Source organism: Vanellus vanellus, assembly GCF_965231255.1.
Source record: "Vanellus vanellus genome assembly, chromosome: 14".
Lineage (NCBI taxonomy): Eukaryota > Metazoa > Chordata > Aves > Charadriiformes > Charadriidae > Vanellus > Vanellus vanellus.
In genome coordinates this window covers 17,654,552-17,668,363 of record NC_138919.1, presented here as the reverse complement: position 1 = coordinate 17,668,363, position 13,812 = coordinate 17,654,552, and the positions used below count along the sequence as shown (strand labels likewise).

At 53.8% G+C, this 13,812-nt stretch overlaps 2 long non-coding RNA genes across 2 annotated transcripts; both read right to left on the bottom strand.

Moving 5' to 3' along the window:
* Positions 1–700: 700 nt before the first annotated feature.
* Positions 701–8,754, bottom strand: LOC309677514. Its single transcript, XR_014269686.1, has 3 exons — positions 8,675–8,754; positions 8,176–8,343; positions 701–838 (listed from the first exon to the last, which is right to left on the bottom strand). It is a non-coding gene; the product is annotated as an uncharacterized lncRNA (long non-coding RNA).
* Positions 8,755–9,891: 1,137 nt separating this feature from the next.
* Positions 9,892–12,732, bottom strand: LOC309677751. Its single transcript, XR_014269710.1, has 3 exons — positions 12,389–12,732; positions 10,105–10,355; positions 9,892–9,955 (listed from the first exon to the last, which is right to left on the bottom strand). It is a non-coding gene; the product is annotated as an uncharacterized lncRNA (long non-coding RNA).
* Positions 12,733–13,812: the final 1,080 nt, after the last annotated feature.

Below are 13,812 nucleotides of genomic sequence, written 5' to 3'. Positions count from 1 at the left end.
AGTGCCATCAAGGTCCACCCATGGAATCAGGTGCAACGCATAGACCCTTTAAAATCATCTTCTCCCTCCACAAAGGCCTTCCTACTGCAACCTGAGATCTTCTTCTCTTTTAAAACCAATTAGTTTGAAGCCATTTTGCAAAAGCCTTTCTGCGGGATAGCTATTCCCGGTGAAAACGCTCCTTCTGTTGCCTCCCTCCACACTGCATCTCCCTTGAGAGGGGCAGAGGGATGGTGGGAAGAGAACATTACATTTGTAGCCCAGATAATGTTACTAACTCCACAGAAAATGTTCCCAGAAACAAGCCGCGCTGGCTGGCGCATCCAGGACGCGGTTGGGAGTGTGCTGAGTTAACCAGATCGGTGGTTTCAATGTGTTGCCTACAGACTCCAGAGGGACCCATCAAGGGTTGTGGAAGGTAACTGAGAAAAGGTGGTTTGCTGTCGGTCAGCACAAATTTTAAGTATATGGAGGGGTCTGCACACGCACTGTGAAAATCTGGGGGTTCTGTGAATCCAAAAAGGCTGAAACCATGGGTCAAGTGGGCTTGGGGGCTGTTTCTCCTGTTTCTGTCCCACTTGTCACGGGGAACATGGAACAGAAAGAGGTTGTGTCTTCTGCAGTTGGATGGGAGTCGCCTAGGGGAGAAAACCATAATCGGCCTCAAAACATACCTGTGTGTGCTCCCTCCTCCCTTTGTGTCTGTGACCTTCATGGTTTTGGGAAGATGCGTCTGGAGCTGGAGAAGGGGAGAGCTTCCCGCTGCAGCAGCATGGCCACCCTCAGGCTCCCAGCGTCCCAGCTCTGCACCGTGCTGACCAGGCACTTCTGGGCAAATCTGGGGGAAAAGGAGAAATAATATGAGAATGGTGGAAACCCCAAAGGCTGGAGAGTCGGGATGTGTGCTGAGGGATGTGCTTGCAGCGCCGTGCAGAGGTGGACATCAGAGGGGCTAAAGAGAAAGGAAAGGGTCCACAGTGTTTCCCCATCTGCTCCTCAAGCCCGGCCTTGCCTTTCAGTAAATATTTCTAACACCGGGACTCCCCCGGTTCTCACCTCTCCCACGAGAACTCCCCCGTGCCTTTCTGGTTTTATTCTGCCTGTGATATTTCTGCCCTCTGTGCAAACTCCTTGTTTGCCCTTTGCCAGCTGCGCCCCCCAGCCCCCTCCCTCGCACATCAACCCTCCCAGTTTGGGTCCCAGAGCCAGAAAAGCAGCTCTTCTGGGTCGTTTTAAATACGTGCTTCATCCTTGTAAGCCTGTGTCATGGACCAAGGTCGGCGTCAGCTCCTCTCCTCTCTCTTGTAGCCCACCCAACTCCAACCCTTGCCAGGGGACTGTCCCCGAGCCCTGCCACCGCCCGGCCTCAGGACACCGCACCGGCTTCACGGCTGCACCCAAAAATGGGCTGTGAGCCCGTGCCCCGCACAAGGGGCACCGACCCTTGCCTGGGGGAAGGCTTTATTTGCCCCCTTGCTGCCAGCCTCATTTTGCCGGGTTTGCTCCCGTTTGCTCCCGCGCGGGTGATTTCCCAGCCTCCGGCAGTGCCATAGGTTCTTGCTGCGACTTTCCACCCAGACCAGCGAGACACAACCGCCCCTCCGAACCCATAACACGTCTCTCTTCTGCTGACTACAACCACCGTGAAGGCAGGCTTAAACTAAGCTGGTTTATTTCACAAATGCAGCCGGGCCAGCATACAGCCAGATACCGAGGCTCCGCTGCTATGTGCTAACTCATTAAAGGATGGTAAATTAATTGCTTGCAATTGTCCGTCCATCCCCTGAACGCCGCACTCGCCGCAGCACGGGGCACGGGTGGTCTCCCATCCCCGGCCGAGCGGGACCCGCCGCGGCAGGAGGAGCGTCGCGCGGTCCCCAGCCCCGTCGGTCCATCGCAGCCGCCGCCACCGGCGCTACAAAACCAGGGGAGGCGGGGAAAAAAATGAAAAGAGCCAAAAGGCCACAATGGAAAAACCAGGGAGAGAGGAAAATTAACTCAGAAACGTGCCGCCTTGATGTCGACTCGCTAAAGAATATTTATTGTCCTCTCATGCGTCTTGCTCGCTCTCCTAACAAATATAATATATTTGAAAGAACTAGTCTCCCTTTACCACCGCTGTCTCTCTCATGCCCTTTCTCTGCCTCGCTAGCTCTGTCTCTGCCTCTCTGATACCAACTCTGACAAACCGTGCGATTCTGATGGAAAATTCATTAGTCGTTCCTTTTTTTTTTTTCCTTCCCCATTTTCCCAGTCAGCTTCGCGCCTGATCTGTCAGCCTCTTCCATCCTGATTATCTGGAGACGCCAATTTCAAAGAGACATCTTAATAGTGATGTCAACGAATTAATTAGATGTGTTAATGAGCTAAAAGCAACCCAAATTAAATTAATGCAGTAATAAGCACAGACAGCAAAATTAGCTCCAATTTCTGTAAATGATTCTGAACTGTACACAACATCTCATCCTGCTAGAACATTACCATCCCCCAAAGCTAATCAAGAACTCCAGTGCAATTAACTGCTTAATTACAAAACACACACACAGCTCATAGATCCAGCAGCAGGAGGGGTGCGCCGGGCTGCGGAGCGAGCGGGGAAATTCTCTGCAACAAACACCGCGCATCAGCCCCGCAGGAGAAGCTGTGCCCCCCCCCGCCCCCCCCAAAAAGCACCCCCCCAGGCTCTGAAATTGGGGTGCTCCGGGAGCAGGGGCAGGAGGAGGGTGGCCGGGTGCGCTCCTTGGGAGCATCCCACACACCGGGTCCCCGCCGCCTGTGGGACAACCAGGGTGGCCAGGGATGCTCGCCGCGCCGTGCCCAGCGCCGTCCCGCCGGCGGCAGAGATGTGCCCATCGCCCCGCGTTGTTTATTGTGTTTATCAGAGTGGGGGCTGCGTGGAAAAGCCTAATTGTCCAGCTCTGCTCACCTCCCCCGGGGATGAGCGGGAAGCCACTAATAGCTTTGCAGAGCTGCTCAGGTATCTGATTAGCTCTAATTGCAGCTGGGAAGACAGAGGGAAGGAGTGGGATAGCGCGGTGGATGGAGGGAAGGGGAAGAGGATGGTGGAAACGGGAAGAAAGAAAAGGCTGAGGGGGACGGGTGGAAATCCCTGGGACGGGGTGGGGGCACGCACGAGGAAGGAAAGGCCAACAGAGGAACGATGGATGCAAACAACAACAACAACAAAAAGGAAAAACCAGGCAAACAAAGAAATGGAGGCAGAAACAAAGGGAAGGAAGGCGAGACAAAGAGGGCTGCACGCTGCCAGCCCCGCGGAGCAGCCGGGGCAGGAGGGCCAGTGAGACGGGAGCGGGTCCCGGCCCGGCCCCGCAGAGCTGGGATGTGCTGGGGATGGTGGGCAGCGCAGCTGCCTCATCGTGGGATGGCACTACCCATTTGGAGGTTGTGGAACCCTTAGTCCGCCTGGTAAATGAGGAAAATTTGCAATAAAGATAAGGGCAGAGATCCGCTGTGACAAATAGCATCTCTGTGTTTCTCCTTTTTTTTCCCCACCTTTTATTGCAATTAGTTCGGTCTGTTAATAAGCAAAGGATATTTTTAGTTAATTTCAGCTCCAGTTAATTGATTCAAAAGCAAAACCCAGCAACTGAGTTAATTGATCCATGCGTCTTATGCTGTAGCGGCGAGGTGCTCTCCGGGCAGCTGCCGTCGCTGGGGCTCGTAAGGGCGCGGGAAGGATGGGGAGCGGGGCTGTGACACGGGGGGACGGCAGAGCCCCCCGCCCCGAGGATGGGGTGGTGGTGGGGGGTGTGAACCCCACCCCCACCCCCACCACCAGCTGTGCCACTTGCCCCTCGATGCGGAATGAGCTGCGGGGCGATGGATGGCGTGGGAAGCCGGCGGTGGCGCGCTGCCGCAGAAATGCTCGTGCCAAAAAGCTCGGAGAAAGGGATGCCCCGGCTGGCTCCCTCCGGCGGGACATCCAGGCCCGGCACGCTGTCTCCGACGGGCACAGCGGGAGATGGGGTTTAAGGCCACCATGCTCCCTCGTCCACCTTCCAGCCCTCTCGCGCCCCCCAGCTCCCCGCGCTGTCCTGGCAGGGCTGCTGGAGGGCGCATCCCCGCCCGGGGATTTTCGCTGCCGTTCACAAAGCTATTTCCACGAGTTTGTCTAATCCCCTTTTCCTCCCGTGGCAGCAAGTTCCCAAAGTTCACTACCTGCCGTGTCCAGAAGTGCTTTCTTTTATCTGTCTCAAGCGTAATCTCTCGCTGTTTTCAATCGAGTGCCCCTTGCGCTTCTGTTACAGGATTTGGCGAATGACCGTTCTGCGTCCAGATTATCCGCTGCCTTCGGGGTTTCCCAAACCTCAGCCAAACCCCCCCTCAGCCTTTTGCACCTCTGCCTGGCAGGCAGCGCCATCCCCTACCCGCGCTGTGCGTCACGCCTTGACACAAGGGACCGGTCCTTCTTTTTCACCGAAAAACTGGATCTCCTTACCTGTTGATGTACCACAAGGGTCTCCTGCCCCTAGGCTGCTGGTGCTCCCCAGCTGAGGGTGCTCACAGCCACGAGTAGCCCACAATTAGCAGCATTTTGATTATTACATAGTCGGTCCTGCACCCGACTGCTGCTTTTGGGGAATTTTGGTTTTGTCCTCCACCTCTGATCCCACAAGCCTGCACGCCCAGGACCTCGCAGCCGAGGTTTGCACAGACCGAGCAGACCGCGGGCCACCCGGCCACGCGGCTACCACCGGCGTGTCTTCGCACTTGGATCACAGGTGACTTTATAAGCCGGGTTCAAGTCCAGCGGCAATCGAGCCGATAGCTTTGCAAGTTGTTTCCTCTAACAAGGGCTGAGAGTAACTCCCCAAACGCCTTTCCGAAATACCTGTTGATAGAGGTCTCCTGTGTTTTCCACAGACCGTTAATGTTCTACTTGCCTATTCCTCCTGATAGCTCCTCATGTCAATTCACAACCGCCTAATCATTTCCAGGGGAAAAACAAAACTCCTGGGGCAGATAAACCAGAACTGTCAAACACTTGAAGAGCACGAGCCATAAATTGGATCTCACTGTAACAGGCACTACGCAAACAGAAGAACACCCGGGCTGTGATCTACGAAACCAGGTTTGAAACGAGATGCAAATTGTGACAGTGACAAATGAAGAGGCTCTTGGCTTTCTCTGCACCGTCTTGGGGCCCAAAGAGCAAGTCTGCAGGATGGGACCATGATCAGCAGGCAGGTCAGCATCTCTCAAAGCTTGCCGTGGCCAGCCCACGTATGCGTGCTCCGCAGCAACTCACTTTAAGCAGACAAAATTTTCCTGGCAGCTCCACGGCTTCAGAAAGGGATCAAAACGCAAAGCAACCCACCTTGAAGGGTACAACAGAGGCTTTCTAAACAGGAATTGCCTAAAGCACAGAGAGTCGTGGTCAGTGAGGTACAAGCAGACAGCAAGAACATGGTCTTGAGGCAGCCCTGCTCCTGAGCCGCGCTTGGTGGCCCAAAGTGGCCATGGGCTGAGTGACCCCCATGCAACAGGGACACCTCTCTGCTCTTCTCATGGCTCTGTCTCCGCACCCTTTTCCAATTACCTCTTCGAAGCGACGGCACAACGCGTCACCTGCGCCAGGCGTTGGCACAGCCGCACCTTCAACTCTCTGAGAAGAAACGCAAAAGTTGTTGTTTTTCCTGTCGATGAGGAGAGCTAAAGTTGGGATGAAATGGCACATAATTGAACATAGTCTGATGATTTTGTACCTGGCCACTTCCTTACTGCTCTCACTGTAATTTTAATAATAGGAGTTACGTTTTAAGACAAATAAGGCCCTTTTCACGAGGACGTTAAGGATGTTATTTCAGTCTCTGAAGGCTGCGTACCACGGCAATGAGAAACAGTGGCAGACAGACAGACAAATTGCTTGGTCTCTGCAACTGCAGTATAAGTAAGGACTTACCTAACGAAAAGGCTTAATAAAAATAACATTTTTCAGAAAGTGCATGCTTAAACGGTCTTCTGGAAGAGGGCCTAATAGCGAACCCTCTCTGCCAGCAACACGTAAGCTCATCAGGATGCAGTCTCCCCTCTTCCCAGGTTTCTTGAACGGGATATTACGATGCGCTATCCACGAAGCAAAATCAGTCGATGCAAAGTTGGGCAAGGAGCTGAGCTTCTTCCCCGTGGTTGGCTCGGAGAGCACCCAGCACCTCGCAGGACCGAGGTGTGGGTCCCAGCAGCCTGGCCGGCACCTGGATGAGGGTAATCCTTCCCTTGTCAGAAGCGACAGGCACAGTTTGCTTTTAGCACTTGTCGGGAAAAGTTGAAAGGAGAGGGTATTCTTCAGCAACGCTGCAAGTTACCCCCACTTTAAAATGCTACTCCTCCATTTGTCGGCGTATTTTTGAATAATTTACGGTGGATTTGGCAGGTCGCTGTGACACACAGCGTAATGTGCAGGTGGAACACTTCTGAAACAGAAGTTAATACTTTCCAGGAGAAAAAGGAAATGTGTCAAAACCAGCCTTAACCACTGAGGTTTCCCTGTTTCTCAACACGCAGGAGTTTGCAAACACGAGTCCCATTAAAGCAAACGAGAAACGCGCGCGTGAGTCTGTGCGCCTTGAGAAGGAAATATTCTTCACAAGTGCCTTTCTTGGTGTTGTACGATCAATCCACCATCTGCTTTTATTTATTCATGATATCGCAGACTACTACAACAATATTGACATTAAATACAGCTTTGGCTTTTTTTTTTTTTTTCATTCATATGTATTTTAAGTCAATTTTATTGACTTCTTCTTGGCTTGCTCTTTTAGCTGCTTGCTTGTTTTGCTGGCCTGCTGCTATGTGCCTACCCTTACCTCCACTTCCCACGTTTTCTTTCCAGCTCCTTGCTTCGCTTCCAGGTAGCCACCAGCGAGAAATTTTCTGTTCCAGGTGCTGTGGCTGAGCTGAATTAAGATCCCATTGGCCAGACTGAAAATTTCCCCAGCTCAGGCTGCAGGTTTGGGGCAGTTCTGCTTGTCCCAGGATCACTGCGGCTCCACGAAGCTGCTCCCAGACCCTGTAGCTATTCCAAGGTGACAGGGACAGGACATCCCCATCCCAAGGAGACCATCAATCTCCCCCTCGCTGGGCACGTGCAGGCATGTCACGACCCTTCCAGCTCATGTCCACGTCCCCTTCCTTCACCTCTTCACTGCCTCACCCCAATTTCAAGCAGCACAGACCACATCAAGTGGCTGAGCAGCAAAAGGCTCCCAGCTGAGGACCAAGTCTCCATTCAGACCTCCTTAGCCCTTAATTTCAAGGAGGATTTTGCCTACAAACACATTTTTCGAGTTTCGGATCTTGCTCGTAATACGCCATCCCTATGAAAGAGGACAAATCTCGTCTTACCCCACAGCAGCGATCCACAATCCTCTACCCCCAAAAAGCTCCGTGTCCGTTTTAGGGGGTATTACCACGGAGCCTGTCACTGTTTTCTGCAAGGTGTTTTCCCTGCCTCTCCGGTAATCTTCCTTTTTCTCTGCTTCTGCGGCTTTATCTTCCCCGTGTCCCTCGCGGGTCCGTACTCGTTCCTCTGTGTGCTCCGCTCTCTGATCACCGCTTCCCTCTCTTGTCATATTCTTCACTTGTGGAGTAACAACCTGTCACATTCATAACCTCTTTGCACCAAAAATGTTCTTTGATCTGTGTAAACTACATTTGATGCTGAAATCCTTGATATTAATATCTTTTGTTTGTGTGTCAATGTTCTCTAGAATCTAATTAAGCAATGTTTTGAGAGCATTATATATGTTTGAACAATTTGGCAGAGCAGACAATATGAGCTATTGACCTGCAAGGATAAATTGTGCCTGCAGATTCGAGGAATTCACACGTGCGCGCCTCTTTATGCTATTTCTTCTGAAATATGTGCATTCGGAAAGAGGCCTTGCTTTGTAATAATCTCTGCAAGGCTTAATCAAGTATCTGCTCATACTCTTTTCTGTAATTGCAGTGGCAGTTACAGCAGGGCAAAACAGAAGCAGGTTTGAGCTAACCAACAAAAGCAATAATAAAATAAAACAAAGAGCAAGTTCTACCCAAATGCTAATAACAGAGATTATTCAATCAATAGCCTCTTGTTATGAATGAATAGGCTAAATTGCCTTTGAATGATGTAAAGATTGACAAGGCACAGGTCAGCCTAACCTAACTACTTACCCTAATCTGACTTCGGCAATTTGAAAGGCGGCACGGGATGGCAGCGGGGTCGAGCCCGCGGCAGCGGCGACGCCGAGCACGTCCTCGGAGGGTGCGCGGGGGGCTCCGCCGGAGACGGGGACGCTCAGGACCTGGCGGCCAACGCTGCATCCCTCCGCTGGATTGGACCTCGAGAGGGTTTTTAGAAGAGGGAGGAAAGGGGGGAGAAGAGCAATGGCAGATTGGAGGAAGGTGAGGCGGAGAGACGGCACCGCAGGGTGCGGAGCTGTGGTGCGCAATCACCGCTGGCCCCGCTCGCTCGGAAAGGTCTTGTGGCTTACGGCAAGAAAATTGGGGCGCGTTTCTGAGTTCCCCCCACCTTGACAGCTAAGCCTGCTCAGATGTAGCTAACCAGGTAAGAGCAGCTCCCGCCGCTGGGTTTGGAGCCCAGCTTTCCCCATCCCCATCCCCATCCCCACCCCCATCCCCGGTATCTGCTGTTGAATGGAGGATGCGGTACCATTACAGGAGGGAGCAGAGATCTCGGGAGGAGAAGCTTGTTGAGGAGCTGGAAACAAGGGAGCCCAGCACATCGCTGATGAGAGTGATACTCGCCAGGTAGGACTGGGAACACTGGAGAACGGCTCCACAGGACTTCGCAATGTTGGACTGGAAAGGAGTTAGAGCTTGTTAACAGGCTCGTTTTGAACAGTGGCAATAATTCACCCCAAACCACCCGCCCTACGGGACCCAAATCTACGGCTGGAGCCATGAAGGTGTCTCTGCTCCCAGAGCAGCAAGGGCGAACCTGCGGGACATGTAACATAAAGGACACTCTTGCACAGGGGAGGCTTGATGAAAAGAACAGGCAGGATCTTACTGCCAGAAACCAGCCCCAGCATCACCCCATCCCCAGCATCACCCCATCCCTCACCGGGGCTCTGCCCATCCCGAACAGCAGGGAGCCCCGGGGGCTAAATTCAAACTCCAGATGAGGGCCACCGGCTGATCCAGCTGCGCTCCCAAGGAACCCTGTGTCTCCTGCCAAAATAATCAGCTCCCCACAACCGATTTCCTCAGCCGGGCACTGGCACAGCGCCGAAGGGTCCGATCCGCCCACGCCTGTCACAGACGATACGGGGAGAAAAAAGTTCTTGATGGGAATTTGAATTTTTCTAACACTCGCCTGATCCGCAGGGTGGTTTTGCGTCCCTTTTCCTGTTAACAGACGACGTCCCGAGGCCGTGTACAAACATACCCGTTTCGCGTCGCGCTTTGGGCCAGAGCAGCAGCAGCATCTCAGGGTGGACGAAGGGCCACGGGGAGACTTTGTGCCCTCGCGTGGGGAGAAACCTCCCCAAAGTGCAACGCTTTTCCAGCATTCGGGAATCCCGCGCCCGGCCTCCAGCAAGGCTGGGCTCCTCCAGAAACAGCACAGTGCCATCTGTTGGCTTCCTCACCCTGCGAGGAAGCAAAAAAAACAACAAAACCCCTCGAAAGTCCTGGGAAAGGGGAGAAAACTGGGGGGGGGGGGGGAATACGTTACGTGCACCGCGGGCTTCCCCAAGCTGCTGCCTGCCCTCCTCTCTAACTTCTGCAGGCGAGATGATGGGTCTGGCAGTGTAAACACTTTCACTTTTCCATCTGATGCCTGGCGTTGCGTGTGAGGGGGGCCGTGGTGCTGCCCTCCTCGAGGCTCCGCTTCTCCAGCGTTAGCGGTGACGGTGACAGCTCAGTCCCACCGGGATGCTGGATAATTAACTACCACCGCCACGCGCTGTGTCTCTTCCAACACACCTTCCTGGAATTTTTTTTCCAGGTGGAAAAGGGGATTTATTTTTTTTTTTTTCAGCGATAGGCAGATGTTGCATGACCCTGCTGGAACTGCTGATGTCCAGAAACCCTGGACGGACAGACAGCGCGGGCAGAATGTGGCCGGGGCTCACATACCTGCACGGTAAATCCTACGCATCCAACTTCAGCATAGTAAATTGAGCAGAAATGGGTATCTTGTGAAAAACCTTTGGTTGGACGTGCTCCTGGGTGAAGGAACGAGTGCCCTCGCCCTGCCCCACCTGCGCCTGGGCTGTCTCGCTGTGTTTTAACTGGAAGCGCCGACGTCGAGGCGGTGGGTGGATTCACGGCCGCGCACTGCTTGCGCGTCAGCTTCAGCGCTCAGGGACGATTCAGGTTGAACGGCTCTGAACAAATGCAGATTATATTACCGCTGTACAGGATTAAGGAACACGGCTCTGCTCCGAACATTTTTCATTGCATTAAAGAAATAAAGAAAAAATTGCCCCCCAAAATGCTAAAATTCCTAATGGAAGGAAAAAATGATTTTTTTTCAGATTATTTTATTTTTTTTTTTAACCCACTTTTCTTACTGGAAGTGAATGTTTTGCAAGCGAACCCAGAGAGGGTGGGCCACAGCGAGGCACTGAAGGATGCTGCCTGGGGCTGGGCAAGGAGCCCGTGCTCCAGCCCTGATCCTGCCCTACCTCCTCTCCAGCCTTGATTTTTCCACCTGGAAATGCCGATAACACTGCTGTGCCCCTCCACCTCGTGGGAGCAGCCCAAGCCTTCATCAGTTAATACCCGCAAATGGACTTTGAAGACGCAAAGCGCTCCATAAATGTTGAGTATTACTATTCTTGCTGCAAAGCAAGAAGTGAAAAGAGACAGGGATGAAGTTCAGCCGAAGAGCTCTCCCGTTACAGATAAAATAGTGTCTTGAATGATGTATGGGTAGAAAGTTTACACCGCTTCCACAGAAGAATGCCATTATCACCTGGAGTAGTTTTGCTCCCCAAATTACAGTAAGCTCACACATGTCCAGAACAACCACGTTTAGTTTGCATGTGGCCTGAGCAGCGGAGAGGACGAGAGAGGGTGACGTTGAGGTGTCCCCATCCACGTCTGTCCACCCCAGGAGCCGGGCTGGGAGCTCTCCCCCCATCCCCCGGCTGTGTTTTCGCCAGCAGGTCTTTGCTGCTTTCTACCTAAAAACGGCATTTTTCCACTCGGGAAAGTGAGACTGGGGAGATGCCTGCGAAGTGGCACCGCGTTATTTAACAAGCCAAGCCGGTGAGCGTGGCAGCACGGAGATAAGGACGGGCGTCCCGTGGATCTCAGCCCTGGCACCGCCGCCGCTGAGGACCGCTCCTGCTTTTCGCATCCCGGCGGCCGTCCCTGCGCTCGAGGCGATGGCGTCAAGGCCTCGGTGGCCACAGGCCAGACACTGGGGAGCCAGCCTGGGGGAAATGAAAGGCTTCTACAATTTTCTATTTCTCTTACGTTAAAACTAAGTGGAGGAAATGTTTGAGTGGCTATTTCCGAGCTGAGATGTTGTGCGCGTTTCTGTGCTCGTCCCAGGGGATGAGCTGGAGCACGCCGGAGGGGGGGACAACCCGCACATCAGCTCCAGCCACCACGGCATGGAAAGGGCGAGTTCTCTCTGGAGTTTTCTCAATAATATTTTCAATGCAACTAGACCCGAATTTTAGAGAAAATAATTTCCCGATCTCCTCTTTCATCCCCACTAAACCCTCAAATACTTTAGAACTACACGAAGGGCAGCAGCGTCCAGTGGTCCAAGCTGTGTTTTGGGAGCGAGGGTGCTGCACACCAGGGTGAGCCTAAGCAAGGCAGCGGCCAAATCCGTGCCTCGGTTTCCCTTCCCGTGAGACGCAGCTAACACCTATTGACCCACGTGCAAAACACTTTCTAAACCGTGCATGAAAGGCCTTACACAAGTAGTTATTAATATTAATAATAATAATTGTTGTTGTTACTAAGCCAACTATAAAAATAATTTTTCAGAGAAACAAAGTGCCCTGTCTCCCGGTGATAGATTACAGCGATGCTAGAAATTACTCACAGTGTGGAGCTGGTTTCCAGTCTGGTTCCTTTCAATAAATTATAGACCCGAGCCCCGAGTACGTACAGTATACCAAAGTAAATTCAAAGTAGGCAGAAAGTATATTCTCCCATCAATTTTGCTCATGATCATTTGAGGTTTTCTCCCGCCATGGAAAAGTTAAATACTCCCCCAGCAGTTTCCCGGCACCTTTTCTGGGGCCGGCGGGGACGTGGCAGGGCAGCCACCCTGGGCTGTGCACGGGGAAAAGGGGGGACCCCGGTGCAAAGGGGACATGTCCCGGCCACCCCTTGCCCACGCACCGCCACCCCCGGGTGCTGCTCATCCCCCACCCGCTGCGCCCCACGACCTTACCGGTGCGGCTGCGGCTCCCCTGGCGCCATCTTTTTTTTTTTTTTTTTTTTAAATAGTTTGGTTTGTTTTTTTTTTTTTTCTCTTTTCATTTTCTGGTTTCGCCGCCTCTATTTATCCCCTAAATTCCTTCCAGATGGGGCTGCCGCTTTTCCTCCTTCCCTCACGCCCGGTGCCGCGCGGGCGGAGGCTGCCCATCGGCAGGTGTAGGGCAGAGCGCAGCATATGCCGCGGGTTTGGCAGCGCCGGCTGCGGCGGCAGCTTCTGCGCGTGTCTCGCCGGGCAGCGCTCAGCTGGGACCTGGCGCCGCTCGCAAACACCATCTGGCCTTGGCAGGCCCACCGCCCGAGGAGCCGTTCCCCGCCTTGGCAGCCCGGACGGACGGACGGACGCAGCCAGCCACGCTCGGCCGAAGCGCCGCGACGCCGCCGGGGACGGGGTTGAGGGGTTTATCGCCGGGAGGCTGATCCCACGCAAAGGGGAACCTCCGGCAACCCTCAGCTGCTTTAAAGCAGCCCAGGCACCACCTCCGTGGACCCCCAGGAGCCCCCCCGCCCCTCTGGCGTGGGGCGCTGGGGAGGGGGCACTGGGAGGTTTCGCGGCACCACAGGGAGCCCTCCGCGGCACAACGTGCGGTGCTCCAACACGTCATGGCGAGACAGCAGCCTCTGCTTCCAGCGCCCGGACCGGCTCAATGCAGGCAGGAGAAAAGCCACAAACAGGAATTATTTACGGCGGAATGAATTTCTCTGCTCGGGGCAGGGTGGGGGGGGGAGGTCCTGCCCTGGAAAGGTGCCCCACTTGGGAGAGGGGGGTAGGTGTGCGGCACCCCCTCTCCTCCTCCCACAGGAAGTACCAGCGCTAAAACCATTTCTGGATGTCTGGACTGACGTCTAGAAAAAAAAAAAAAAAAAAAAAAAAAAAAAGGGAAAAAAAGAAGACGGAAGAGCATGTGAAGCCTCATGGCAGCCTGACAAACTCCACCAGGCAGAGCCTGTGGCTACCACAAACACGTGCAGGACACGTTCCACGCTAGGCGTGCAGGATGAGCAGCCACCCATTCGCTTTGCGCTTCATGGCGCTCACACGTTTTCCGTGTGATCACGGCCCCCCCGTCCCCCACCCACCCACCAGGAAAGCTCCGCTCCCGCCATCGCTCGCGGAACCCTTCCCTCGGAAGGAAAAGGTTTGCACGACCCTCCACGTGCAACGCCAAACGCCGGGAACAACTCCGCCTTGGAAACACCTGAGCTGCGGCAAAAGCACTTCTGCACTCGCTGAGGTGTCCGGCGGTCCCAATTCCCTGCCCAATGCAGTCGCACCTTACAGAGGGGCTCCAGGAGAGCTGGGGAGGGACTTTTTCCAAGGGCATGGAGTGATAGGATGAGGGGGAATGGCTTCAAACTGGAAGAGGGGAGATTTAGATG